We start from the raw sequence: 27,441 nt of genomic DNA on the forward strand, positions 1-27,441 counted from the left end.
TAGAAAAATTTGCATTTAAACAAGCTTTTGATTTCTTCAGAATCCATCTGCCTACATTTACCCTTCTTTTTTTTTTTTAAACCCCAGAATAAACATCACCTGGAAAGGATGCTGGAAACACTGTTGCCACTGTGCTTCTTAATTTTGTTCATATCCATTTAAGGCCGTAATATGAAGACAGCATAATCGATTTAACTTTGGACGTGTCACCAGGATTTTTATTTGCTCTTCAGATTCTGAGCAATCATGTAATCTTCTGGCTAAAACAATGACACTCATAACTTGGTGTCTTTGGACCCATTTCTGATAGAAAACTAAGACGACAGAGAGGGTAAGCATTGCTCTGAGCCTACATCTTCAGAACAACCCATTACGTTTTGTCCATCTTCTCAGAATTCCCTAAACCTATGAGACTCATGTTCTTTCTCTGCTCCTACTCCTATTTTTGATTAGCTGATATTTGAGACTTGCAGTGATAAATTTCTGCTTATTGCTGCCCTTCCTCATGCTTTGAATTAGTCATAGGACAATATTTTATTTCTTTTTATTTTTGTACATATCAGACTTGGTAAAAGTTCCAAATCTTACATGCATAAAGAATTTTCACATTTGTTCCTGCTCAGTACAGATTTCCTTTGATTTAGTCATATAGTGGATTAAGCAACAGTTAAATCTCTTTAAGAATTCAGAGTATTAAGCAGATCAAGCTACATAACTGTCTGACTTATGCAGAGACAGTATTAGTCCAGTAGGATCAGGATCCACCCCTGGTGCATGAGCTGGCTTTTTGATGGGACCTATGGTGGGACACCTTGCACAGCCTTGAGGCAGAGAGAGGGGGCTTGGACCTGCCACTACTGAATGTACTATGCTCTACTGACTCTCCATGGGAGGCCTTACCTTCCTGTAGGAGGAAATGGGGTGGGGGAGGGGGAAGAAGGCTGGAGGGATGGGAGAAGGGAAAAGAGGGATATGTGATTGACATGTAAAATGAACAAAAAAATTTAATAAAAAAAAAGAATTCAGAGAATTGCTGGGCAGTGGTGGTATCTTTAATCCCAGCACTCAGAGAGAAGAGGCAGGCAGATGGATCTCTGCCAGCCTGGTCTACAGGGTGAGTTTCAGGACAGCCAGGCCTGTTACACAGAGAAATCCTGTTTCAAAGGAAAAAAAATCCAGAGTATTGAATTGTGTGATATTCCTATTACCAACAGCCCTTACCTTCATTTCTTCAGTTACCAAGCAATTGTACATTGCTTTGCTACAAACATTCTTTTTCCTATGCATAGCCTATATCATTTCTTCCTACCATCATTTCTCCCTTATAAGTGTTTCTTCTCTTATACAGCTAAAGAGGTGATCATCCCACTGACTTATGTCTTTCACCATAAAGAAGCAGGATTACCATTCATACAAGTCAACAGAATTCCATTTCACTAGCATTGGCTCACATTCAAGGACTCTCAGAGGCACATCATGTTATTTTCTTCAGCAAAATTTTCTACAAAGAGCTTTATACCTTCCAGAGGATTAAAATCTAGACGAGACAAAGAAATCATAAGCCTAACAACAAGAAAACAAACAACTCAACCTATAAATGGGCTGATGAAATGAGCAGAGTTATTGAAATACAAACTACAAATGGTCAATAAGATTATAAAATACACTCAGCTTCACTTGTCCTCACAAACATGCAAATTAAAACTACATTGAGATTCCCTCTTAGGCCAACCAAAATTTCATCATTAAGATAGCAAATAATAAAAAATGCTAAAAAGATGCCCAGACGGCTACTATGGAAGTTAGGGGGGTCAGTTTCTTAAAATGATGATGGTGGGTCTTCCCCTTAATCAGAAGAACCACTCCTGAGTATTTGTGTGAAATATGTGGATATCAATGCTTATTGCAACATTATTAAAATAGCTAAATGGAACTAAATAAAATGTATAACATGAATCTTAAATGGTCTTATTAATAAAATCAAACCTGAGGCCAATTATTGGCGTGAAAGCTGGAAGATCAAAGAAGCAGAACAAGCCACAGCCACTTCATCTTGCCAATTCCTCAGCTGATCCTGTTTTCTCAGACTGGAAGCCTCTGAGTACTTATCCAAATGGATCTCAGCTGAACTGCTTCTAAATACCTAAAAGTTTAACCAGCTAAAAGCTTCTAGTTCCCGGTTTCCATGCCTTATATACCTTTCTGCTTTCTACATCACTTCCTGGGATTAAAGGCATGAGTTACCATGCTTGACTGTTTCCAGTGTGGCCTTAAACTCACAGAGAATCAGATGGATCTCTGCCTCCCAAGTGATAGGATTAAGGGCATGTGTGCCACCATTTTCTGGCCTCTATGTCTATCTAGTGGCTGTTCTGTCCTCTGACCCAAGATAAGTTTATTAGGGTGCACAATATTTTGGGGAACACAATACTACCACAAAGATGAACAGCAGAAGAATGGATAGGGAAAGAAAAACAAAATGGAGCTTTTTCAGCCATGAAGAACAATGTTTTGATTTTTTTTTTCATGGAAATGGCTATGCATTGAATAGATCATATTGAGTGAATTAAGTCAATCTCCAAGATAAAAACCATGTTCAGCTCTCATTTGAGGTTTCTTTCTATCTATAATCCTGACGACATTCTGCTATACTCATAGATCTGTGCCTTTCTCAGCCATCATCAGAGACGCTTCTTCTTGCAACAGCTGGGAATAAGTTCAGAGACCTACACCCAGTCATTATTTGGGGTGGGGACCTTGGAACACTCAAACCTAGGTAGAGTGTTCCCATCAGGTCCCTCTACTCAGGTCTCAGGAAACACTGAGGAAGAGGAAGAAGAAAGGGTGTTGGAGCTGGAGGGGGTCAGAGGGCACCTAGAATACAAAGACCACTAAATTAACAGAATGCATGTAAATATGAACTCACAGGGTCTGGGGCAACCTGCACAGGGCCTTCACTGGTCTACACCAGATGACAGTAGAGTCAGAGGAGTGGTAGGTACATATGCCCATCCCAATTCCCAGAAACAATCTCCAATGGAAAACCAAATGGAAATTTGGTTTTGTCCCAGGGGGTCTTTAGGGCAGATGGACTATTCTCGGGGATGAGCTGCCAGTCCGGCAGTATATGATCATCAGAGGGCTAACTTGTGGTATCTGTGGAGGTTTCTTGTTTCATAGTATACTGTCAGAATTTTTCCTAGTTTTTAAATTATGTCTTTCTTTTTGTTTTATATATATGTGTGTGTGTGTGTGTATAAAATATAAATATAAAATATATCATACACACATATATACATATATATATATATATATATATATATAAAATTTTTTCTTGTCTCCTTTTGCCCAACATTTGTATCTATATTGTGGCTTCCAATTTGGTGTTTTTTTTGTGGAATTCCTGGGTGTATAAATGAGGGCCTTCTCTGTGTGTATGTTTGTTTCTTTTGCCATTTAGTGGGCTCTTTTCCTTTGGTTTGTTTATTTTGTCCTGTTCCAATATGCTAGTTTTTTGTTTTATCTTATTCATGTTGGAGGCCTCTTTGTTTTCTAATGAGAAACAGCAAGGAGTTGGATCCGAATGGGAGGGGAGGAACTAGAAGAAGTAACCTTAGGACAGTTTGTGTGAGAGAAGAATCTGTTTTCAATAAAGGAGAAAAAGAAAGAAGATAAAAGTTAAATCTGTGTTCAAAAGGAGACTTTGTCACAAAATAAGGTGGGGAAGAATTGAAGAAGACATTAAACACTGACCTCTGGCTTCCAACATACATGTATGCATGTATAACTCACACAAAAATAAGTAAATAAAGAAAGAATTGAAGAAGACATTGAACATGGCTTCCACAATCATATACAGACATGTGTACATATGCATGGATGATTCACTCAAAAAATAAGTATATAAGCAAAGAAATAATTGAAGAAGACACTGAACATAAACTTCTGGCTTCTACATTCATGCACACACATGGGTACATATGCATGGATGATTCATTGAAAAATAAGTAAATAAACAAAGAAAGAAAAATCAAGGCTCTTTTATGCTAGGAAACTTTCCATTGACACCCAGTAATGAACTTGCTTTCTTTCATGAAAGATCTTTGCAGTGTATTTTTAAACCATAAGGCCTGTGATTTTTGTCTCTGTATAAATGGCAACTGATTGCATTATTCAGAAATCATTTATAGGTGATACATCTAGCGTTATTCCCCATGGTCTGAGTTTTTATAACTCCCTTAAACAAAATGGAGATTAGAAACATGACTTCTGACAGTTATATTTGAATGTCACAGAAAAGGCCAGAAATTTTCTACTGTAATCAATTGTGAAATATTTCCTGTTAGTATGCCAACTTTTCATACTGAAATTTATGCACAAAAACCAGTTATAAGAAAAAGTAAATTCTGACATTTTAAAACTTATTTATTTAAAGAACTTTCAAATAAAAAATACCAAACACTGAGATTAGCAGAAACCAAAGTCTACCTATCTCAGTGTACTTCTAGATGATTAGAATAGCCATTCTGAAACTTTGGGTGTTTGTACTTTTATTATCAATGTATTTTATAGAGTTATCTACCACAAATAAAATCCATGCTGTAGTTAAAAAAAGAAAAGCAAATACCTTTATATCTTCTTTCATGAATCATATTAAGTGGGATTATAGGTTTATGCTCTAATTTTTAATATGTTTTCTTTATTTAAAAAGACACTGACAGGTTAGTAATTTGGAAAATTCAAATGACACTTTTAAGTAGTGATAATCGCTGGTGAAACAGTTGGGTGGGTGTATACGTGTGTGTGTGTGTGTGTGTTTGTGTAGGTGTGTGTATGTGTGTTGCTATTATTTTTCTACTTTTCCCATACCTCTGTAATGCTTAAAAATTGGTTTTATGATTATAGAAAATATTGTGGACAATATTTTGTTTGTAGTTTTATCTTTAAAATAAAGCAGGAAATTACCCACTAGACCTCTCCTGTATAGCTAACCTCTCTGAGTCAATGGATTGTAACCTGCTTATCACTTACTTAATAGCTAATATCCACTTTAAAGCTAATACATGCCATATTTATCTTTCTCAGTCTAGGTTACTTCAACTATGCTTTTGCTAAGACAAAGCATTGCTCTCCACAATCCTACAGCAGGGACCCATGTTGAGGACAACACCACACAACTCATTGAACATGGAGAAATCAAGTTGGTGCCTGCATAGTGTTCATTCCCCATTCCAGTCTCTTTGGTATAGGAAGAAAAATGTGGACATGAACCCAGCCTCCAAATCTCTGATCTATAATCTATCCCGTCTGAAAAAAAAATTGTGGTAATGGTCACACAGAATTTGTGGGAGTAGCCAACCAATGTCTGATTTGATTTAAGGCCCACTCCATGACAAGGAACACATGTCTGGCACTGCTTGGGTAACCAAGAACCAGAGATTGCACAGCCTAGAGACATAGATCAAAACCAAACTCTACTGGTCTAAAAAAAAAGTATCAATAAAATGATGCCTAATGACATTCTGCTATACTCATAGATCAATGCTTTATCCAGTCATCATCAGAGAGGCTTCCTCCTGCAGCCAACAGGAAAAGGCACAGAGACACACAGTCAGACATTACTCAGAGAGAAACTAAATGGGAGGTCACCTTCAACTACCTCTCCTCAGAGCTCAGGGAATCTCTTGTGGGGGGGGAGGAGGGGGTGAAGAATGGTTTTAAGTGCCAGAGGGGATGGAGGACACCAGGCACGCTGAATCAATTATGAGCTCAAAGAGATGGCAGCTAAAAGCATAGGGATTACATATGTCTATACCATGTCCTCTACAATTATAATAGAACTATTAGTTTAGTCTTCAGATTTCTTCAATAACATCTTGCTTTTGAGATTCTTCTCAATACCTACCTTCAACTTTGAGGCACAAAGTGACGTCCATACAACTTCTCATTAGAGGGCTATTCTGGCTTCCATCTGCATTGAAATGAGAAAGAAACATTTCTTTTTTAAAGATATTGCTTATACAGCTTTTGTTATTTCACACTGATTTGAAATTACATTCATATAGCCATGCATAAGAATAACCAAGAAATGTTAATGGAGGGAAGTAATTTATATAAGTTTTATATTATTAAATGTAAATAATGAAATCAGAGTGATATTGGAAGCAGTAATCTTTGTAAAAGTTACTGAAAAATAGAGAGGAAGATATTTATAGCTTACCCAAATAACATTTTAATTTCACTAATTCTCAAACCATTCCCTATGTGTGTAGTATCCTTTCTTTTTGTATAAAACAGTTGAAAATACTGTCACTGCTACTGTCTTAATCATCACATGTCACTAATTTTAAAACCTAACTTTATTCACTTAAATCAGAGCAATAAGACTGTTGGAAAGAAATATTACCTCTCATAATATAGAAGCTAAAAGGTCCACAGGGTAAGAAAAGTTACTACAGTTTGTAACCTTTGGCAGGTAAATTCGTCCAGGTGCATTGTGATGAACCCATTTTATTAGAAAAAAATCTTACTCACATAGTGCTGTACACAATACTATTTTTCCTATCCTATCAACTCTTGGGAAACCTCACAGTATGGGTTGTGCAAATATAAGTCATTATAGACTTTAATTGCATGCATTTTATGGCTGCTGTCAACATAAGGGTAAAAAGATAAATCACTTCTGCACTTAGCGAACATGTAGGGCCTTTTAAAGATTCAATCTTGTTCATTTTTCTAAAAGGTTCATTGGAATGCACAGATGTATGGTTTGATTGACTGCCTTTCCCACTATTTCAGTGGTCAAGCTAAAAGCCAGTGCATTTATCAACAATAAGAAAAACCCACTTGGAGCGGAATACAATTGTGAATAACAACACTGAATAAAACTTCCAGTTGTGGTTAAATGGCATGTATATTATTTTAAACAAAATAGTTTTTGTAAAATAGGATAAATGTTATTTACTTTTCTTGAAAAGAGATAGTTATATGCAATAAGAAATGAAAGGGATAAGATGTCCTTGTACTACAGCAAAGGAATTTTCTCTGTCAAAAGATGATCAGAGCAGGAGCAGGACTGACTTTGGATTTTTACTGTTGTATGTTTGAGTTTCTGCTTGAGTCCATGACCCTGGTTACATTTTACATTTTATACTTCAAATATGTATTTTTCCCTGAAATTTTTTTTCTTGTGATGGTAAAAGCACTTTCATTCACTGAAGAAGGTAACAAGCTACTGCCAAAACCAAAGTTCATTTATAATGCTTCTTTCCAAAACTTAATCTACACTTTATGCACAATCTTAAACTCTACCTATTTTAAATATAACTTATCACTCCTTTTCTGCCACGTTCAAAGTTTCCAAACCATATTAATTTCAAGGTGCCTCATTTCAACGATATATTAGCATTTTACAACAATGACCAATATACTAAGGTATTTCAGTTTGTTTTATATTGCTATGTTAAAGCGTCATGATGAGAAGCAACTTGGACAACAATGTTTTTTCTATTCTTTTTTTCATTTTCATCCTCTTTATAGCTGATTTTCTTAGTTGGGGTTACTATTGCTGTGTAGAAACACCATGACCAATGCAAGTTGGGGAAGAAAGGGCTTATTTCGCTTACTCTTCTATATCACTGTTCTTCACCAAAGGATGTCAGGACAGGAACTCAAGTAAGGAAGGGTCCTGGAGATAGGAGCTGATGCAGAAGCCACAGAGGGGTGCTACTTACTGGCTTGTTCTCCATGTCTTGCTCAACCTGCTTCTTTTTAGAACCCAGGACTACCAGTTCAGGAATGACATCACAAAATAAATGGGCTGGGCCTCCTCCCATCAATCATGAATGAAGAATATGCTTTACCACCTTGCCTACAGCCTGATCTTATGGAGGCATTTTCTTAATTGAAGTTCTCACCTCTCAGATGAGTTTAGCCTGTGACAAGTCGACCTAAAACAATCAAGCACAGTCATAGGCCATTATGAAGGGAAGTCAATAAACATACTAAGGCATAAACATGGAGGCAGAGATTGAAGCACACGCCATTGAGGAATACAGTATATTGGCTTTTGTATACAACTCAGGATCACATGAACAGAAATGGCACTGATCACAGTGGCCTGGGTCTCAAATCAATAATAACTTTAAAAAATGCTTCACAAGCTTTCCTTCAGGAAAATCACACAGAGTTATTTTCTGTCTTCCCAGAAAGCCCTGGCTTATGTCAAGCTGACAAAAAAAAAAAAAAAAAAAAAAAAAAAAAAAAACCCAGCACAGTAGGGACAAAGAAAACAGTCTAAGATGAAACCTACCACATCTGGCAAATGGGAATAACAGCACTACAGAGACAAGTCATACCTCTGTGTTCAGGTGGCCGAATTTATCCCATTATTGTGATGCCTGAACATCTTCAACTCTCACTAGAAATAATTTCTTACCCGGAGGGAAAGGACAATAAAAATATCAAACTGTGCCCACCTTATCATACTTAATGCCTCAAAACAAGTATGGCTTGACATGTAGATTACAGAAAAAAAAAAAAATTCTTGTCAGTACATCATTATGGGATTCACCATGATAAAGATAAGAAGGAAATTAGTCAGTGGTAAGTTCTAAATCTTTTTATTCTCAGTAATATTTTGTGGTGGTATTGTGTTCCCCAAAATATTGTGTACCTTAATAAACTTATCTGGGGTCAGAGAACAGAAAAGCCACTAGTTAGGCAGTGATAGCACATGCCTTTAATCCTAGCATTCCAGAGACAGAAATCCCTCTGGATCTCTGTGACTTCAAGGCCACATTGGAAACAGCCAGGCATGGTGACTCACGCCTTTAATCCCAGGAAGCAAGCCTTTAATCCTAGGGAGTGATGGTAGAAAGCAGAAAGGTATATAAGGCGTGAGGACCAGAAACTAGAAGCATTTGGCTGGTTGAGCATTTGGCTGGTTAAGCATTTGGCTGGTTAAGCTTTCAGGCTTCAGAGCAATACAGTTCAGCTGAGATTCATTCTGGATGAGTACTCAGAGGCTTCCAACCTGAGGAAACAGGACCAGCTGAGGAATTGGCAAGGTGAGATAGCTGTGGCTTGTTCTGTCTCTCTGATCTACCATCATTGACCCCAATAACTGGGCTCAGGTTTGATTTTATTACTAAGAACCCTTAAGATTCATGCTACAATATTTTCTCCTGCACATGATCTTAAAAACGCAGGTAAACGTTGAAGAACTTGTAAGAGTCTACATGCTGTGATATGAACATAAACAAATAAAGCTCTCCTTATATTTTGCAGAAACTCTGTTTTCTATAAGTAAAACCTGTGTCATCATGATGGACATTAATGTTTTCATGACCATTTAATATTAATTTGAATTGTGAGAACTTTGTGCATAAAAGTATTTTTCTATTAAAAATACAATTAATGAATGTCCCCATAGCTGTCCATAAGGAAACACACATTTCTTTATGTTGGTGTTTTTATTTAGACTTGGAATATTCCCTGAATATCAAATACAGAACACTCGAGTTATTTTTGCAGTATGGTAGAAACTTTATGATGTAGAGCTTAATGAAAGGATGTTAGCTCAATAGGGAATGCCATTGAAGGACATAATAGATCTTCATCAGTCTTTCTCAATTTTCTTTGTGTCTACCAAACACAATTAGTTTTACTCTACTACACAATCCTCAAAATGAAACCTTGCATAAGATAAAAAACAAAGGATCACCCTGCCATATACAAGATCTTCTGAAATGGTAGGGGAAAAATAAATCATTTCCCTCATAATTTGATAATTTATTATGTTGGGGTACTTGTGAGTACCAAACTGACCTTGGATAATTTAATTTTGCATAATGACATTTGTGTTACTCAACCTTCCTTCACTATGGACATACTTGAAATACTAACTTCTTAACAAAAATAGAATGTTTTATTTGGCTTACAGTTTGGATGACAGTTCATGGTTGGTTGTTACCATGGTGTACATTGAGGATGAGAATAAAAAAGATCATTTAAGAGTTGTCCACAATGACATGAAGATTTTCTCCTAAGCACCATATCATAAAGTCCTTATCACCCTTTCATTGCATCAAGGACTAGGTAACATGCCATTATATTGAAACTTTGAATAGCATTTATGATCTAATCTGTGGGAATGCTGTGTTGTAGCACAAATCTTAAAAGGTCTTAATAAAAAAAAAAAAAACCTGGAGCCAGGTATTGGGGTGAACACTGAAAGATCAGAGAGACAGAACAGTCACATCCAACCTCACCTTGCCAATTCATCAGCAGGTCTTGTTTCCTCAGACTGAAAGCCTCTGAGTCCTCATCTGGAATGAATCTCTCAGCTGAACTGCTGCTCAAAAGCCTGAAAGATGAACCAGGCTCTAGTTCCTGATCCTTACGCCTTATATACCTTTCTGCTTTCTTCCATAGCTTCTTGGGATTAAAGTGTGTCACCATGCCTGGCTGTTTCCAGTGTGGCTTTAAACTCACAGAGAACTGTCTCTGGAATGCTAGATTAAAGGTGTGTGTGCCACCATTTCCTGGCCTCTATATCTACTGGCTGTTCTATTCTCTGACCCCAGATAAGTTTATTATTGTGTACAATGTATTGGGGAACACAATATCACTGTACTGTGTACATGTATTTAGGCATATTATTTCTATGGGAGTTTGTTAGTAAACAAAACTCTCATATTGTGAAATATTGACTATGTTCATCAAGGTGCTTTGTAGACTCAGCAACTGTCAGTAAATTTTGATGTAGTAACGTAGTCTGTTTTAGCTGTAAATAATATCCTATATAATTTAGGACTTACTTCTGTTTCCATTCACAAAGGCTTTTTCCTTGTATCTCTTAGAATCTGAAATTCCTAATCCTTGTGTCTATTCAGTCCTATCTAATATACTTTGGGATTTATGAGAAAAATATTCTCGACTAGTGGTAAGTTTGCATCCATAACGTGTAACAGCTTTCGGCAGCAATAAATGGTACCACAGTGTTTTTCTTGCTGTGATTTGTTATCCACAGCATTTATGAGCCTGTACATACAAAGGCACACACACCTGAACAAATGATCCCACATCGAAGAACACACTGACGACTTTCATTGTGCACTCATGTTAAGCATCCAGACAAACAAGTGGCACCTGTCTAGCTTGTGCACGGCTCCTGACCGTCATCTCTCATCTCCTCCTTGATATAAACTAGGAGTTTCAATGTATAAACTGAAGAAGTCAGAAATTATTACCCTCTCATAGCATACTAAACAAACAAATTTCAGCATGTGTACGTGTGCATAACATACAGATCATGGGGAAAGGGTGGCCAGATAATAAGAGAATTCCATGGCATCTATTTGAAGGTCAAAGGAATTTATTCAGAGTTTCATTCTCAACATGAATAATTGAGTTGGTCATGGAATCCAGGAGGGGTGGGGCACAGTCCAACGTGGTTCTCAGGGGGCTCTGCCTTGTTCCGCAGCACCAGCATCCAAGACCACGAGGCAGAGAAGAGAGAGCAAACACGTGCTCCTCCCAGATTTTAAGGGGTCCCTTAGGGGGGGGCAGGGGCCGCGGAGTAGGTCCCTAGCAGTTACCTGCTGCCTCAAAGGGGCAGTGCTTCAGGGTAAAGCACAGACAGTCACCCCTACACACAGACTCCACTGTGAGTATTGTTATCAGTTAAGTGTTCCATGACTTTTCTGGGGAAGATGGAAACAAAGATGTCTGTTCATCCCAGATCAGGCACCAAAAGCAAACTAAATAAATAATTTCACTCAAATCTTGTTTGACAAACCTATGGGTTTGCTTGGCTACTATAAGGAACGTGGAGGGTGACAGGTGACTCAGGACAGGCATCTATATCACTGAGAATCTCATCTGCCCCCCCCTCCCCTTCTATCCCCTTCCCCTGCCCCAGGAGTGATGACTTACAAAAGGTCGATCCCTGGAGTATCCTACTCAGTTTGAAGTTTGAGCTTCAAGAAGAGTCCCCTCCTCCCAGTAATTATTTCCTGGTAATACCACTTTAAGGAAAGCCCTTGTGAGTTTTGTTGATTTTCTGAGCTTTCTGGTCTCTTCAGTTTCGTGAGTGTCCTGAGACTCAAATACTTGCATCTGACTTCTGGGGAGAGGAGGAGGAAATAGCTACAAAATAACTTTTATCACCCACTTCTCCTCTTACATTTATTATCTTCCCAATTAAAGATGGTTTCCTGGGCCTTGGGGGGGGGCGAGAAATAGATGCATGGTTTTTCTCTATGATTTGAGCCTTAGGATTTGTCCATCACACCACCAGATGGCATAACAATCACTTATTCTCAGCAGTTTGACTGGTTGAGTCTCTTCAGTAACTACTGCCTACTGCAAACAAAGTTTTCCTCCATCAAAGAGTGAGAGTCATCACAGCAATAATCTATGTGAGAAAAAAAATGATGTTCAGAAGGGAAATTGACAGGCCCATCACACTCCTATAACCAAACAGGAGTAATAATAATTCCCATACTGGACCCTAAAACCTCTATAGCCACAGGTATTTCCCCTGATTTATAGCACCAAATAAGCTTTTTTCCTGGGGCCAGGGCTTCGACACAGTTGTAAAGCAGTTGGTTGTAATAAAGCAGCTAGTCAATGTTGCATTAATGGGCAAATTTGGCCTGGCATCTTGGTGCTTTAACAGACAAGGTCCACATAACAACTTCAATGTCAAACTAAAGCTGAGCCTGATTTTTCTTCATGCTTTGCATGTGGTATCTTCAGCAATGGCTCTTGTGAGTGAGTTGTATTGTGCAACCAAGAGCAGTGGCATTAGCCTGTATCATTCACAATAACCAAATTATGGAATCTCTCCAGGTGTTTGTCAGTGATATATAATATGATATATGTTACCCAGTCTAAAAGAAAGATGGCATTACCTGCTGTCCTGTTTATATAAAAGTGAATCAAACTGGAACTGATCAACTTGCAATTAACAAACAAGCCCTACAAAGTTAAGAATCACTGATGGAGAGAAAGTGTTCATGAATATGGAAGGAGAAACTACTGAGGATGTGAAAATGCAAAAAAGGGAATGATTGTAGAATAACCCAACGGTAGTAAACACCAAGTGTGTTGTATGTGCACAATGAAAATGTCACCTTGAAAAAACTCCTACTTTATACAACTAATATGTGAAGCTAGATGGAATAAAAATATTCAAGGCTTAATTATTGCTTAAGGTGGCAAAATTATGGCACAAAGGAAACATGTACCAACACTTTAAAGGAATATGTCAATTATAAACCAAAGTATTATAGTGTACACCCAGAATAATTAAATTAAAATATTTGCTTCGACCAAATGTTGGGTTTGTGGGCAAACTTTTCTGATCCTGCTAATGTGTACAAAATGGTATGAATCTTCTGTCAAAAGATTGGCATTTTCTTCAAAAGCAAAGTATAAATCAGCAATATTGTACTACTATACTTTTCCAGTATTTACTCAATATAAGTAAAGCAAATACTGCATAAAAATTATACATGAATGTTCAAGGAAATATTACTGTAACAACTAAAATCACATGGAACAAGCTTTCTCAATTGATACACCAACAATTTTTAAAAGGTAAATATAAAATACCACAATATGAATGGATATCAAATAATTATACTGAGTTAAAGAAATAATTCAGAAAAATACATACTGTTTGACTCTTCTTGTATAAAATTGTTGGGAATTGAAGCAAATCTGATGTTAGACAGCTAGTCAATGGCTTCCCAATGTCAAGGCTACAGTAGACATAGCCAAGGACTCTCACAGAAGCATAAAGACACTTTAGTAGATGATAAATATGACACATTGACTGACATGGTGCTGTTTTGTTAAATATATTCAAAACCCAAATACGTATGTCAATTGTTTTTCAAATAAAACATCTGATAATGAGTGATTGTCTCTTTCCATGAGAAGGTTACTTCTACAGAATTTTGAATAAAGTGCAGACTGTAAAAATGTTTGCTATATATAACAAAAACGTATCTTTCTATGAGAAGATAAATTTTTGGGGTGCAATGTTTCAAATATCTATTGACTACCTTATGATGTTGTATAGAATTTTAAAATTGTCAATAGGATGATATAGAGACACTTCAAAATATCCCCCATCTCATTGACTGAAAGATCTAGTGAATCAAGGCAGTAGAAAAAAATTACTCAAGAGGCAGTAATATTTCAGAAATGAGTAAGATTATCTTTATAGGTTCTATGGGACCCTGTAGGATTTACTCTTAGCTTAGTATTTCTATTTAATGATCTAAATTTATGGCATCAAGAACACATTTTGAGATTAGCCATTACCATACACTTGACAGAACCTGAAATAGAATAGCTTTGTGCATATGTAGAAAGGACTCAATAGATCATTTCAGAAAGTAGCTCCCCAAATTCTTCTTGCATAGTGTGAGTATAAACTATTTTAATTATTGATGTTAGAAACAACACATCAGCATAATTCTCTTCCCTTAACTAATGTAACTATCTATATGTGTACTTGCCATACTGCCAAAATTGTCTACTTTCCAGTCTTTGTTCTTATTCTATATTATTATAATGACATTGGATTTATGTGGGAAACCTCACCAGCTCTCTAATACTATTGTTAATCAAAATAGATATGAACTGTTTCTTGTATTCATCACAGCATTTTATGAGTGGCAAATCATTGCCACTAAAAATAAGAAACATTTTGAAACCATTGGCTTAATTTGTCTACTATAATTGGAAAGAATTTTCAGTGATGTTTAATATGTGAAAGAAAATTTTATAATAGACTTGACTACCTCTGAAGAACTCTATTAAGTTGTCTAGTTTTTTAGCCTGCATTGACTAGATAGGCTAAGATATGATATGAAGTTCTTAGATATGAGCTAGATAAAGAATTTCATATTTAAATTAATACCTATATATAATAGAGAGTACCTGTGAAAAGAATTTGTATCCACAAGGGATTCTGACCCTTCAAGAGATGGTGTGACCTGCCACCTGTTGGTGTTGTCACAACCCCGTCTTTAGCAGATGCTCACACTCAAGATGACAAGTATTTTATACTTTACCTAACTGGTCAAATGTATGCATTTGCTCATTGTCATAGTCCAAACTCAGTAAACAGCCATTTACCATGTAGAAATGTAGTCGTCCATGAAAATATATGAATGTAGTATTAACTGTGAATCACTAAAGTAACTAAATGAGTGAAGAGGACTCAAGTCCTCATGGAGTTTTGGCTACTTCTGGAGATAGCTAAACAGTTTTTCTAAATTGTCTAGAAGAACATTCATTAACCCATATTCATTTAAAATAACAGAGCAGAAATCTCCAGTCACAAAGGGTTCACTGATTTCATCTAAAATGTAGTGATTTAGATAAACACGGCTTAATATTCTGTATCCATATTGTTAAGTAGCAATCAAATAATGTATAAAATATCATTTACTTCTACACATAATAATGTTTTAAAACACAAAATGGTTGGTTATTATACATTACTTCCATGTTATGAGTGATATATATATATGAGAGAGAGCTTTTGTTGGATTTAATCAGGTAAAGGGAATGAAGAGTGTGGAATTACATTTTTCTAATGATTGCCTTATGTAAATGTTCAGAAGAACATCAATCAATTTCAAATTTAACACTAATTGAAATTAATATCACTTAAAATTCATATCTAGGAGGTACTTATATGAAAATTTAATACCACAAGGAGTCTTTCATGTTATTTGGTTACATTCATGTCATCATTTGTCATATTCTTTAACACAATTATTCACTATTCTGAAAGTAATTTTTCCATGTGCTTTTTATTTTAAATACATTTTCTTTTAAGAAAATGGTTTATTATGAATAAAATTATCAAACATTCTATTTTTAGCTCCAACACAGATTTGGTAGTACTGTAGAGATATGTCCACTTTGTATACACTGACAATGATTCTCCTGTGAGCTTCAGTATCATTTTTATCATTTTAAGAAGCTCACTTTCCATCATTCTAAGTGTTCAAAGTCTGCTGTAAACTGCAATCTGGCAGCAGATTTATGGGAACACATTTAAATGGGGTTTCCATTTTTCAGAATAACAATTCACTTTGCTTTGTAATAGATCAAGTTTTGACTTTAAAATGTGGATATGATGTTCCATGTCACGACAATGTATTACATGTTTCAGATTTTTGGAATGAGTGATATGATGCATTCCTTGAGCAGCAAATCCCCTTCATTCTGTTTTAAATTGCACAATTATAGATGAGTTAAAGGTAAAACTCTCAAGAAAAATTTGAAGTTTAACAAATCAACAACAGTATGAACTTAAAAATCAGAGAAATAAAACTGGGGCAGATCCAAAATTTCATCATGTCCTATATAACATCTAAAGGCTAAACTATTTGGACCCTTCATTGTGTTTTGGCAGCTCATCACCAGCTATAGTGAAGCCAGTGCACCTTCAAGCAATCAGCTGGTCTCCTGTCCACTTGATTTTGGCCACTAGACACCTTTAATCAGCGAGACCATAAATTTTCAAATCCAAATACATCTGTTCTTCCACATAAGCGTTAAGATATTTATAAGCAATTTCTTCTCCAATCGAGTGAGCTATTCCAGCATCATTTCTTAACTCCAATTGTGTTTTTGAAACTCTTTCCCTTTGAGGGTGCTTTTAATTTAAGCAAAACCCAGTGAAACTAGTTACCTTTAAATATGCTGCATGCATTGAGTAGTTCTCTTTATGCAGTCTAACCAAGAGCGATTACAGACATGAACTTCCTTAATGCAGAAGTTATTCATCTTCTATGGCCCTAGCTATGATCTCCCTTAACCTCTGTCAAGATGAATTACAGTGTCTGATATAATCTTTGCAGGCCCTTTGACATGTGTTTCCAAACCCCACATTTCTTGTGATATGAGTCCATGCACTTGGTGGATGATATTCTTGATGTGTTACTGAATTTTGTTTGCAAATATTTTATTGAGTATTTTTGAATCTATATTGATAAAAGAAAATGGTACAGAATAATCTTTGTTGAACATTATGTGGTTTGGGTTAACGGGGAAACTGCAGACTTGAAAACTGACTTGGGCAATGTTCCTTTGATGTGACTTTATTTTTTTTAATCTTATTCTATCTTATTTGTCATATTTTAAACAAACAAATAAATAGATGAATGAATGAATGAATGGCACCTAGCCAGTAGGGTAAATGTTAACAATTTGAGTGTTGTTATAGTTATACCAGCTAGGAGAGAGAAAAGTCAGTTTTCTCCAAAAGCATGACATTGAGTATAAAGAATCACCTCAGGCAGGCCACATGTTCAAGAGTAGTTAACCAACATATAATGGATTCTGTAGTTTTGTGTGTATATGTGTATGTTTACTTGGTTACAGTCTGGTGTTGTTTGTTTTAACTTTTGGGCATTGTTTTATTTTGTTTTCTTAGTTTAGGGCCTATTTTGTATTGGATGTTTGTTTGTAACTTGAGAAAGAACTTAAAGTCGAATGGGTAGGGAGAGGGAGATTATCTGTAAGGACTTGGAAATGGGGAAGAATATGATCAAAATATATTTAAATTTAATTTTTTAATAATAAAAAGTAAAATAAAAAGAAGGGATTAATGTAAGAAAGGTTCAAATCAGAACCAAGGCATTTTGGTATTTGTGAGAAATAAACAGTAAACTGTTATATTATATACTTAAAAGTCATTTGAGCATTAGTTTTTAGCCATAGAAAATATAATTTATTGTTAAAATTGTGAGTTCTGGAAGCACCTTGTTTGGAACTCTATATTCAGTTTTATCATCAGCAAAATGAGGATAATGACATTATTTTTTCCTGAAACCACAGTTTACAGATTAAAAGAAAATTTTAACCATTTTTTATAATAACTACTGTAGTAAGTACTGAAATGAATCCTAAAGCTAATAAATATGCTGCCGACAGTGAAGTTCAGTGGTGCCAAGGACCTCTCTCTAATCTTCTAAGGTAACTTTGGCTATATTCAATGTGGAATAACAGCATCAAAATATATAAAATCTGTGACTAGAAAAACAATCCATTCACTACTTTGTAACACTTATAGCTAAAGAATATTGACATGCAAAATGCAAATTAGAAAGTAACTTGAAGAATATAGCAATGCAGGCTTTTCGGAAACCTGGGACATTTATGTGATTATATAAATTAAAATTATCTATATTATTAGTAATATAATATATATGAATATATATATATATAAAATTATCAGGAGAAATTAGGGTGGACTCAGCAGATTATAGAGTTTGAAATCAAAACAAAAAATGAGTAGGAAACTTTCTAATAAATCAACAAATACATGATTTCTTTTGAAGACAGAAAAATTCCACAGTGCTTTTAGAAGCATGACATTGACAGGAATAAGGAACTATGAAGAATAAATAGTTTGCAAATGAAAGGGAGGAGAAAAGATTTACTACACTTACAGTCCGTGAGGGGCTACAAATTATCCGAATTTTAAATTTTCATCCTACATGTCAGAGGAAAATACGGGAATAGGCTGGGCGATTGCATAACCATATTGCTCTCATAAAACATACCTGTGGTTTGAGAGTTAGGATGACAATAAAAGAAGAAATAATATATTTTTTAAAAAATGCAATGGATCGAACAGAGGGGGAAAATAAAAAGGTGCAACAATTTTGTTGATAAAAATGATGATATCATATACCATAATAGAAGTCAGAATTAGAATAGAATATCATAGGTGATACTAGGCAGGAAAATATTTTGCAATATTAATGTGGAATCTTTTAATAAGGGATTTAAGCAAAATCTAATTCTTAATTTCTGAAACAGGAATGGTAACATTGTTCCAATAAGAAAGAAAGAAAATCCTTCAATTGGTGTTTTACTGTTACAACAATATAATATACTGTAGTAATTCACAAGGCATAGAGATTTATTTCTCAGAGTTAGGAAAGCCAAAATATTAAACAGCAAAGCACAAGCTTTTTTTGAGGTCATTTGTATTTCTCCCTCAATTGTTAGAAAGTAACATGAAGTGAACTTGCGTTCTCAGTTGATAGCACCATAAAGCCATTCATGATGGTGAAGCAGTTGTGATCCAACTACTTTCATTAGGTCCCACCTCTAATCTGTCACACTAGAGGTTCAATTTATAACATATAATTAATGTTACAGCTAAGAAGAAGTTTCCACTGTTAGATTACATTTTAAACAACTAGATTTTACAGTACTGAAGATCACATGATGGTATATAAAATGAGAAAAATTTGAGGAAATAACTCAAATAAATGAGATTATAAAATTCCAGTATTAATAAAATTCTAAGATAAAGTATGTGGCACAAGAGATGCCCCAGGTACTATGGAATACCAATGACCAATGGACATGGGATGTTTGGATGCATGAGTCTGAATGTTGGGGAGTCATGACAATAAGTACAAGAAATTGATCAAAGTCTCCAGAGAGGAGACAAGAATGCAATCCTAGGTCATGAATTTTGTTTTCTCTTAAAGTATTTTCTTTTGACCTTCAAGGTAAAAAGCATGCCTGAAGGCTGGTGGTGATGGAGATGTCAGTGGAGAGTGTAGCCTTTGGCTTAATCTCTACCAGATTGATTTTTGCTGTAAAAAAAAGGGAAAACAGACCAATCTAAGAAAAGTGAAGAAAAACAATTAAAAACATGACCTTTAAGAACATCCAAATTGTGAAACAGTTTCCAAGGCTAGCAGGATAGGGGACTTTCCAAAACCATAATTTAGGAGGACTGGACAATGATCAAGGTACATTTCACACACTGTACATATATTTATGATGGCAGAATCAACTCCCTATTTAGAAATAAGATTAAATAAGAAAGACCTTCTAGAGAAGATGTTACATAGGCACAAAAATGAAAGTAGATTGGTCAGATTTTTATATTAAGCAGAGAAAAAGAATAATTGGAACCTTGAAAATATATCACATTTGAGGCAAAGCTACCAGAATCAGGCTGAAGAACTTTAATCTGTGTATGTTTATATTATGTACTCATAGCTTTCTATTGATGTGAACTAACTACTTTATCAAGTCTCCATTATGTGCTGGTTGCCATATTTTCTCATTTCCATAAATTTCATCCATGCCATGACTTAAAGGATAAGCTATCCTTACGTATGTCTAGCCATGAAATCCCCAGCCTCAAAGTACAATTATGACCCCAATCTTCAGTTTCCCTAAAACATCCCATCATTAATATAAGCCTTTTTCAAAAAATTATGCTTAAAGTCAATACTAATATTTAAGTTCTGTTCAAATTTCTCTCATTTTCAGTTTTATTTCATATTCAATCCCCAAACAATTGTCATATATTTCGTATGTACAAAGAAAAAGTTTAAATTTTACTTTGAATGATTCCATATGTATAAATTTTTGTGGATAAGTAGGACAGAAGAGGAATCTGGAAATGTTCTTGGATGACAAGTCATAAAATTTTTTGTTGTTGTTGTTTTAACAGGCAAAATATCTCTATTGCAACTAATAAAATTGATGCTGTTCTGTGAAGTGTTATAGGCAAGATATGGAAATAGGCACAGCTATTCTTCACATAAAATACATTTAACATCTTAATATCAGAGCAATTTGCATCCCAGATAATATTCATATGCCAAGATATACCAATCTGCTTTGGATTTTTTATGTGGGTCTTATATAAACTGGTGGTAGGGTGGATTTCTGTTGTAGAGCAAAATTGCTAACAAACCAGTGGTTGAAGCCTGAGAAACAATAAATTCTTACATATCTTTGAGAACCACTTTATACCAAATTTACAGAAAGCAGGTGATTTAATGAATATTTAATCTTTAAGCTATGAGGTGTTGTGTCATGTATGTTTGAACACATGACTATTAGATCATTGAGCATGTGTCTTGTAAACATGACTACTAATGCATATCATCTAATACCTCTGATTATTAATGTTCTCAACAAGATACAGAAATTATTGAACATTCGGTAATTAAGTAATTTATTTTGAAGAATCTCTGATTCATAATAATAAACCAATATGTTTAAAGCATCACTCAAAAGTATTCTGCAAGTTAAAAACTAAGTTAATGAAAATTGAATCTTCCACCACCTATTTAATAATAGAACTAATATATTTGAAAGTTCTATGGATAATTCTCATTCATAATAATGAATATTTAGAGTTATAATTAAAAATACTTAGTGTTCATAAGATATAAATTAATGAGATGACTTAGCTGTTAAAAGTGTCTACAACTCTTGCAGAGGGCATAAGTTCAATTCCCAGAACCTACTTCAAGTATTTCACAACCTCTGTAACTCCAGCTCAGGGATACCCAAGGTTTATGCCATACCCACATACAGATACACATATCGCGGATTGTGGGGGCACCAGTGTGTGAGTTCACATGGGTCAGTGGAAAAAAATTTCAGAGGAACCTTAAAAATGAATTTAGTGCCAGATGGTGGTGGTGCATGCCTTTAATCCCAGCACTAGGGAGGCAGAGCCAGGCAGATCTGGCACAAAGCTACAAAGAGAAATCCTATCTTTAAAAAAAAAAAAAAAATGAATTTAGCCTTTTGTGGCTGCACGTACACCCTCTAAGGACTCAAGCACTTTCCCTTCGCCCAGGACATTTTTGTTTTCTCTATTTACAGTTTAACCAGTTACTTTCTGTATTTTCACAGCAACCAGAGAGGAGCTCCTAAAGACAAAATGCGAAGTGCAAATTCCTCGATTTATCAGACACCATGGTTTTCTGGGTTTCATGAACCAAGTTTTGCATAGGCCTTTGATCCTTGGGAGACTCTGAGACAGGGTTCACATGGAGCCATAAGAGAAAGAAAAGGTATCTGTAATAGAAACAAAAGTTAAGGTATTGGTTAAACAAAAGATGGATTAGGGATAGGGGCTGCTCTCAGGAGGCAGACCAGGAGGAGCTCAGCAGGAATGCAGTCACACATATGCACACACACACACACACACACACACACACACACACACTCAAAATTTAATTTCTTTAATTTCAAAACTACCTTAAAATATATAAAATTTCAATTCCCAGATTTTGTTTCCCAATTTTGTTTTATCTTGATATATGCTGCTCACTATACAAACAAGTTAAAACTTTTCAAGCAGAAAAAAAAAATGAAAGCATGTTTGTTCTTCTGGAGAAACAGTAAAATGGAGAGCATTAATTCTCAGTAATAAGCATTATGAAATCATAAATTTTAGAAAATATTGTTTGTTTACACTCAGATGGGATGAAGGTCCTTCAGTTCTGTAAAAGTTCTTCTAAATTTGTCCACTTAGTAAAAATTATTTATAAGACTATATTTATTTTCATTAGAAGGTGAAGAATAACAAACGGAGTTGGAGAGATGGCTTGTGACTAAGAGCATTGTCTGTGCTTGTAGAGAATGGGGATTCAATTCCCAGCACCCACATTGCAGCCACAACTGTCTGTAATTCTATTTCCACAGGATCTGACACCCTCACACAGACATTCATGCAGTCCATACACCAGTGCATATAAAAATTTTAAAAATCTTATTTGAAAAAGAATCTTCAAAAAAATAACAGAGACAGATACACACATGCATGTATTAACTGATAGACATATGATAACAAAGTGGTCACAGGTGACACCTGTGTATACTAATGTGAAAAGTTTTGTTAAAGTCAACTTCATAGCTGGAAATTTTATTCTACATTTCTACTTCTTAAATATTACTTATGGGCCAGGAGATGGCTCAGTGTAGCATATTTGTCATGCAAGTGTGAGAACCCACATTTTAAGCCACAAGAAACATTAGCAAACATCCATAATCCCAGAAATCGTATGGTCAGAGGGAAAGTATAAATAGGAGAAACCTATTATGGAAGGCCAGCTAACCTAATTTGTTTTGTGGCTAACACACACACACACACACACACACACACACACGCACGCACGCACGCACGCACGCACACACGCACACACGCACTCACGCACACGCACATGAACATACACACAAACATACACACACATATATATGTATATACACAAAGATAAGAAATCTTAATTAGATGTGGGAAAACTCAACTTTGTGATAATGTGTTTAGTGGCTAGGGAGATGGCTGAGCAGTTTAGATCACTTGTTTCTCATTCAGAAGACCCATGTTTGATTCAGAACACCAACAATGAGCTTGCAACCATCAACAACTCCAATTCCAGGGTGCCTATTGCCCCCTACTAAGTCTCTGGCAGGTACTGGCATGTATGTAAGATATAGACCTAGATACAGGCAAAATGCCCATACATGTAAAATAAAATGAAAAATTAAATACATGCATGCCTTTTTTAAATTGTAATCATACAAGTGAAAGAAAAACAATCACAAGACCTACCATGCTTTGTGATGTAACATGAGGTTCTGGCATTGATTTTATCTACTGCTGAATTGTGAAATGTTAGAAATAATATCAGGAAACTTGGCATATAAACTTGCTGCTGTAAACTACTCAAGATATCAGCATAAATGATGTTTATTCAGTGATGCCAAAATATACAAACTAGGGAATGTTTGATGCAGTAATTTTAAATTCAAGAGGTAAGGAAAAATATGTACAAGTCTGTATTTGGTTTTCTATCCATAAATCATATTTCAATGAATAATGGTAAAGGCAGATCAATTCATGCAACATAAAATATAAAGAGACAGTTTGATGGGTTTGTATCTATATTATAAAACATTCTTTTGGACAAATATATGCAGTTCTTCACTTTTTAAATCACCTATAGTAATGGATGCATATATCCTTAAAGAAGTGTTTAAAGCTTAAAACAGTTACCTCAGCATAGAGGAAAAAGATGAATGAATCAGGATGGCTATTACACAGCTCAACCTTTTCAACTGAACAAAGACATGTAGACAAAGAAGAAAGATGTATAGTATCTTTACTTTTGTAGCCAGTGAATATCAAGTTAGAACTATAACTGAAATTTCAGGATTTCAAAGATGTCAAATTTACTGCTCAATGTTCTACTTAGAGCTGTTGTGTGTTCTGTCCTAAAGGGTAGTGTGCTAGATAGTTTTATGTCAATTTGACACAAGCTAAAATCATGTGAGAGAAGGAACCACAATTTAAAAAAAATGCCTCTATAAGATTGAGTTTTAGGCAAGGCTTTAGAGAATTTTCTTAATTAGTGATTGATGGGAAATGTCCCAGCTCATTAGGAATGGTGCCATGCCTGGGGTAGTGGTCTTAGGTTCTATTAGAAAGCATGCTGAGTAAACCACAGGGAGCAATCCAGTAAGCAGCATCCCTCCATGGCCTCTGTAACAGCTCCTATTTCCAGCTTCCTGCCCTGCTTAAGTTACTGTCCTGATTTACTTTGACCAGTGATTTGGATTCTTAATCCAAATAAACCCTCTCCTCCACAATGTACTTTGATCATGATGTTTCATCACAGCAATAGGAAGCCTAACAAAGACGAGTAGTCAAAAAGATGCTTCCATTATATTGTTGAGAGTTTTATAAAAAAAAAAGGAGAATGTAGAAGTTAGAACAAGTAATTAAATCTTACATTAACATCCCACTGTTAAATCTATGGTCACTGTGAACCACAGTAAAAACATGAAGAACTTTTATGAACAAATTTTTACATGTGTTAAAAGTTGAGATTTATCAAATAAACACATATAATAATTATCTTCATGATACTTAAAATTGATGTATTAAAGGATGAGTCAGTGATACAGGAATGACTAAGAGGCACATCTCTACTTTTCATTTGTTCAATTCCAAAGACCAAAAATGTATCAAAATCATTGAGATTATTTCTGATTTCACTACAAACATCATTTATGTCAGTACAAAGATGTCCTCCTTCTTTGCATTTGATTAGATACTGAGAGACAGTGACATACCTACACTTCAGTCTGTGCTCACTTGATCTAGGATTAGGATTAGGTTTAACAATTTACACAGGGGCACACTTTCAAAAAAGCCAATGTAAAATAACAAGTTAACAAAAGATACTTCTAACAGGATCAGCTAAAATAAAAGATTGTATGTGGTATCACTTTGTATTTTCAACAGGAAAAGACAAGCTATGTCATTACATACTAAAGGACCTAAGACAAGTTACATAATTTAGTATAATTAAAAGTCATGTTCTCTACGAACAGTTGAAAATAATGAGATTCTGTCATTTTATGTTAAACATTAGTTTGGACTCATGTTTAATGACTTGAAAAAATATTCAGAGTAAAACATGTAATCCTTGTGTGGGTGTTAAAGAACAGGAGATAACTTAGTGAATTTATCGTGGAAATTCTTTTCTGCTCCCATTATCATACTGTTGAGTGAGATGGAAAAACATCACCTTTGGGGCAGCACAGATGAAAATCCAATGGTTTCTGTTGCTAGAGTTTTCAGCCTTTCCCACAGTCAGGACAAATCTTTGTCACCCGCCAGTCCCACAGCCGCTCAGACCCAACCAAGTAAACACAGAGACTTATATTGCTTACAAACTGTATGGCTGTGGCAGGCTTCTTGCTAACTGTGCTTATAGCTTAAATTAATCCATTTCCATAAATCTATACCTTGCCACGTGGCTGGTGGCTTACCGGCATCTTCACATGCTGCTGGTCATGGCGGCGGCTGCAGTGTCTCTCCTCCTCAGCCTTCCGCTTCCCAGAATTCTCCTCTCTCCTTGTCCCACCTACTTCCTGCCTGGCCACTGGCCAATCAGTATTTTATTTATTGACCAATCAGAGCAATTTGACATACAGACCGTCCCACAGCAGGTTTCTCATTGTCAAAGCATGGTAGAGAATGCTCTTCAATTTAAAACAGGGTTGCATTTCATGAAACACATTTTAATTTAAAAATACAATAAATCAAAATCCATTTAATACATTTGATCTGCTATATATCATAGCTGAGCAATGTGATCACTGTTGTTACCTGTGATTGTATGACTGGAAATTGGATCAAGAGAGAAATCATGAGAGAAAGTAAGAACTCTTTAGAATAGAATGAAAATCAAAACACAGCATACCAATATCTGTGGGACACAATAATGGCATTTTTAAGAGGCAAGTTCATAGCAGCAAGTGACTACATTAAAATTGAAGAGATCTTATATTAATAACTCAATGATACACATGAAAACTTTAGAATAACATGTAGATACAACACCCGAGAAGAGTACATTTGAGGAAATAATCATGATCAGGGCTGAATGCAATGAAATATAAAAACTAAAAATAAAACTAAGAACCAATGGAATGAAGAATTGATTGTTTTACACCTTTAATCCCAGCACTCGAGAGGCAGAGCCAGGCGGATCTCTGTGAGTTCGAGGCCAGCCTGGGCTACCAAGTGAGCTCCAGGAAAGGCGCAAAGCTACACAGAAAAACCCTGTCTCGAAAAAAAAAAAAAAAGAAAAGAAAAAAATTAACAAAACTGACAAACCTTTATCCAAACTAATCAAAAAAAAAAAAAAAGAAGAAGAACAAAAGAATGTGTGAGAGAGGATTCAAATTAATAAAATTAGAGATGAAAAGGGAGAAAGCAGGTAACAAGGAATTTCAGATAATCCTAAAATCATACTTTAAAAAAATCTGTATTCTACTAAACTGAAAAACAAAAAATAAATGGATGAACTTCTACATGTATTAGAACTATCACAGTTAAATTAAGATGAAATAAAAAAATTGAACAGATTCATAACTCCCAGTGAAGTAAAAGCAGTGATAAAATCTCCCAACCAAAAAAGCATGTGGCCAACTGTATTCCGTGCAAAGTCTACCAGACCTTCAAAGAATAGCTAGTGCCAACATGAAAAATGAAAAATGAAGGAAAACTTCCAAATTCTTTTTACAAAGCGATTGCCCTGATCCCAATCCCACACAGAGATTCAACAGAAAAAAATTGCAGGTCAATGTTCCTTATGAACATAAATATAAATATTGTCAAAAATACTTGCAAACCAAATTCAAGACTATATCAAAAAATGTTATCCACCATAATCAAGAGGGCTTCATTTCAGAGAAGCAGGAATTATTCAGCATACATGCATAAATAAATAAATGCATATATTTCCACCAAAAATAGCCTGAAAGACAGAAATGACACAATTAGCTGATTTAGACACAAAGTTTTTGGCAAAATACCATTTCCTTCATAGAAGTCCTGAAGAGACTAGGGATATGAAGGACATATTCCAGCACAATAAAGAATATATATATATAACAAGGCCACAGCCAACATCATTCTAAATGGAGCACTTCATCTAAAATTGCAGCACAATGTAAGGATGTCCATTCTCTCCTTACCTCAGTATAACACTTGAAGCCATAGCTAGAACACTGAGACAACTGAAGATGAACAGCATACCAATAAGAAAAGAAGTC

The sequence above is a fragment of the Peromyscus leucopus genome, chromosome 12 (assembly GCF_004664715.2).
Source record: "Peromyscus leucopus breed LL Stock chromosome 12, UCI_PerLeu_2.1, whole genome shotgun sequence".
In the NCBI taxonomy this organism is placed as follows: Eukaryota; Metazoa; Chordata; class Mammalia; order Rodentia; family Cricetidae; genus Peromyscus; species Peromyscus leucopus.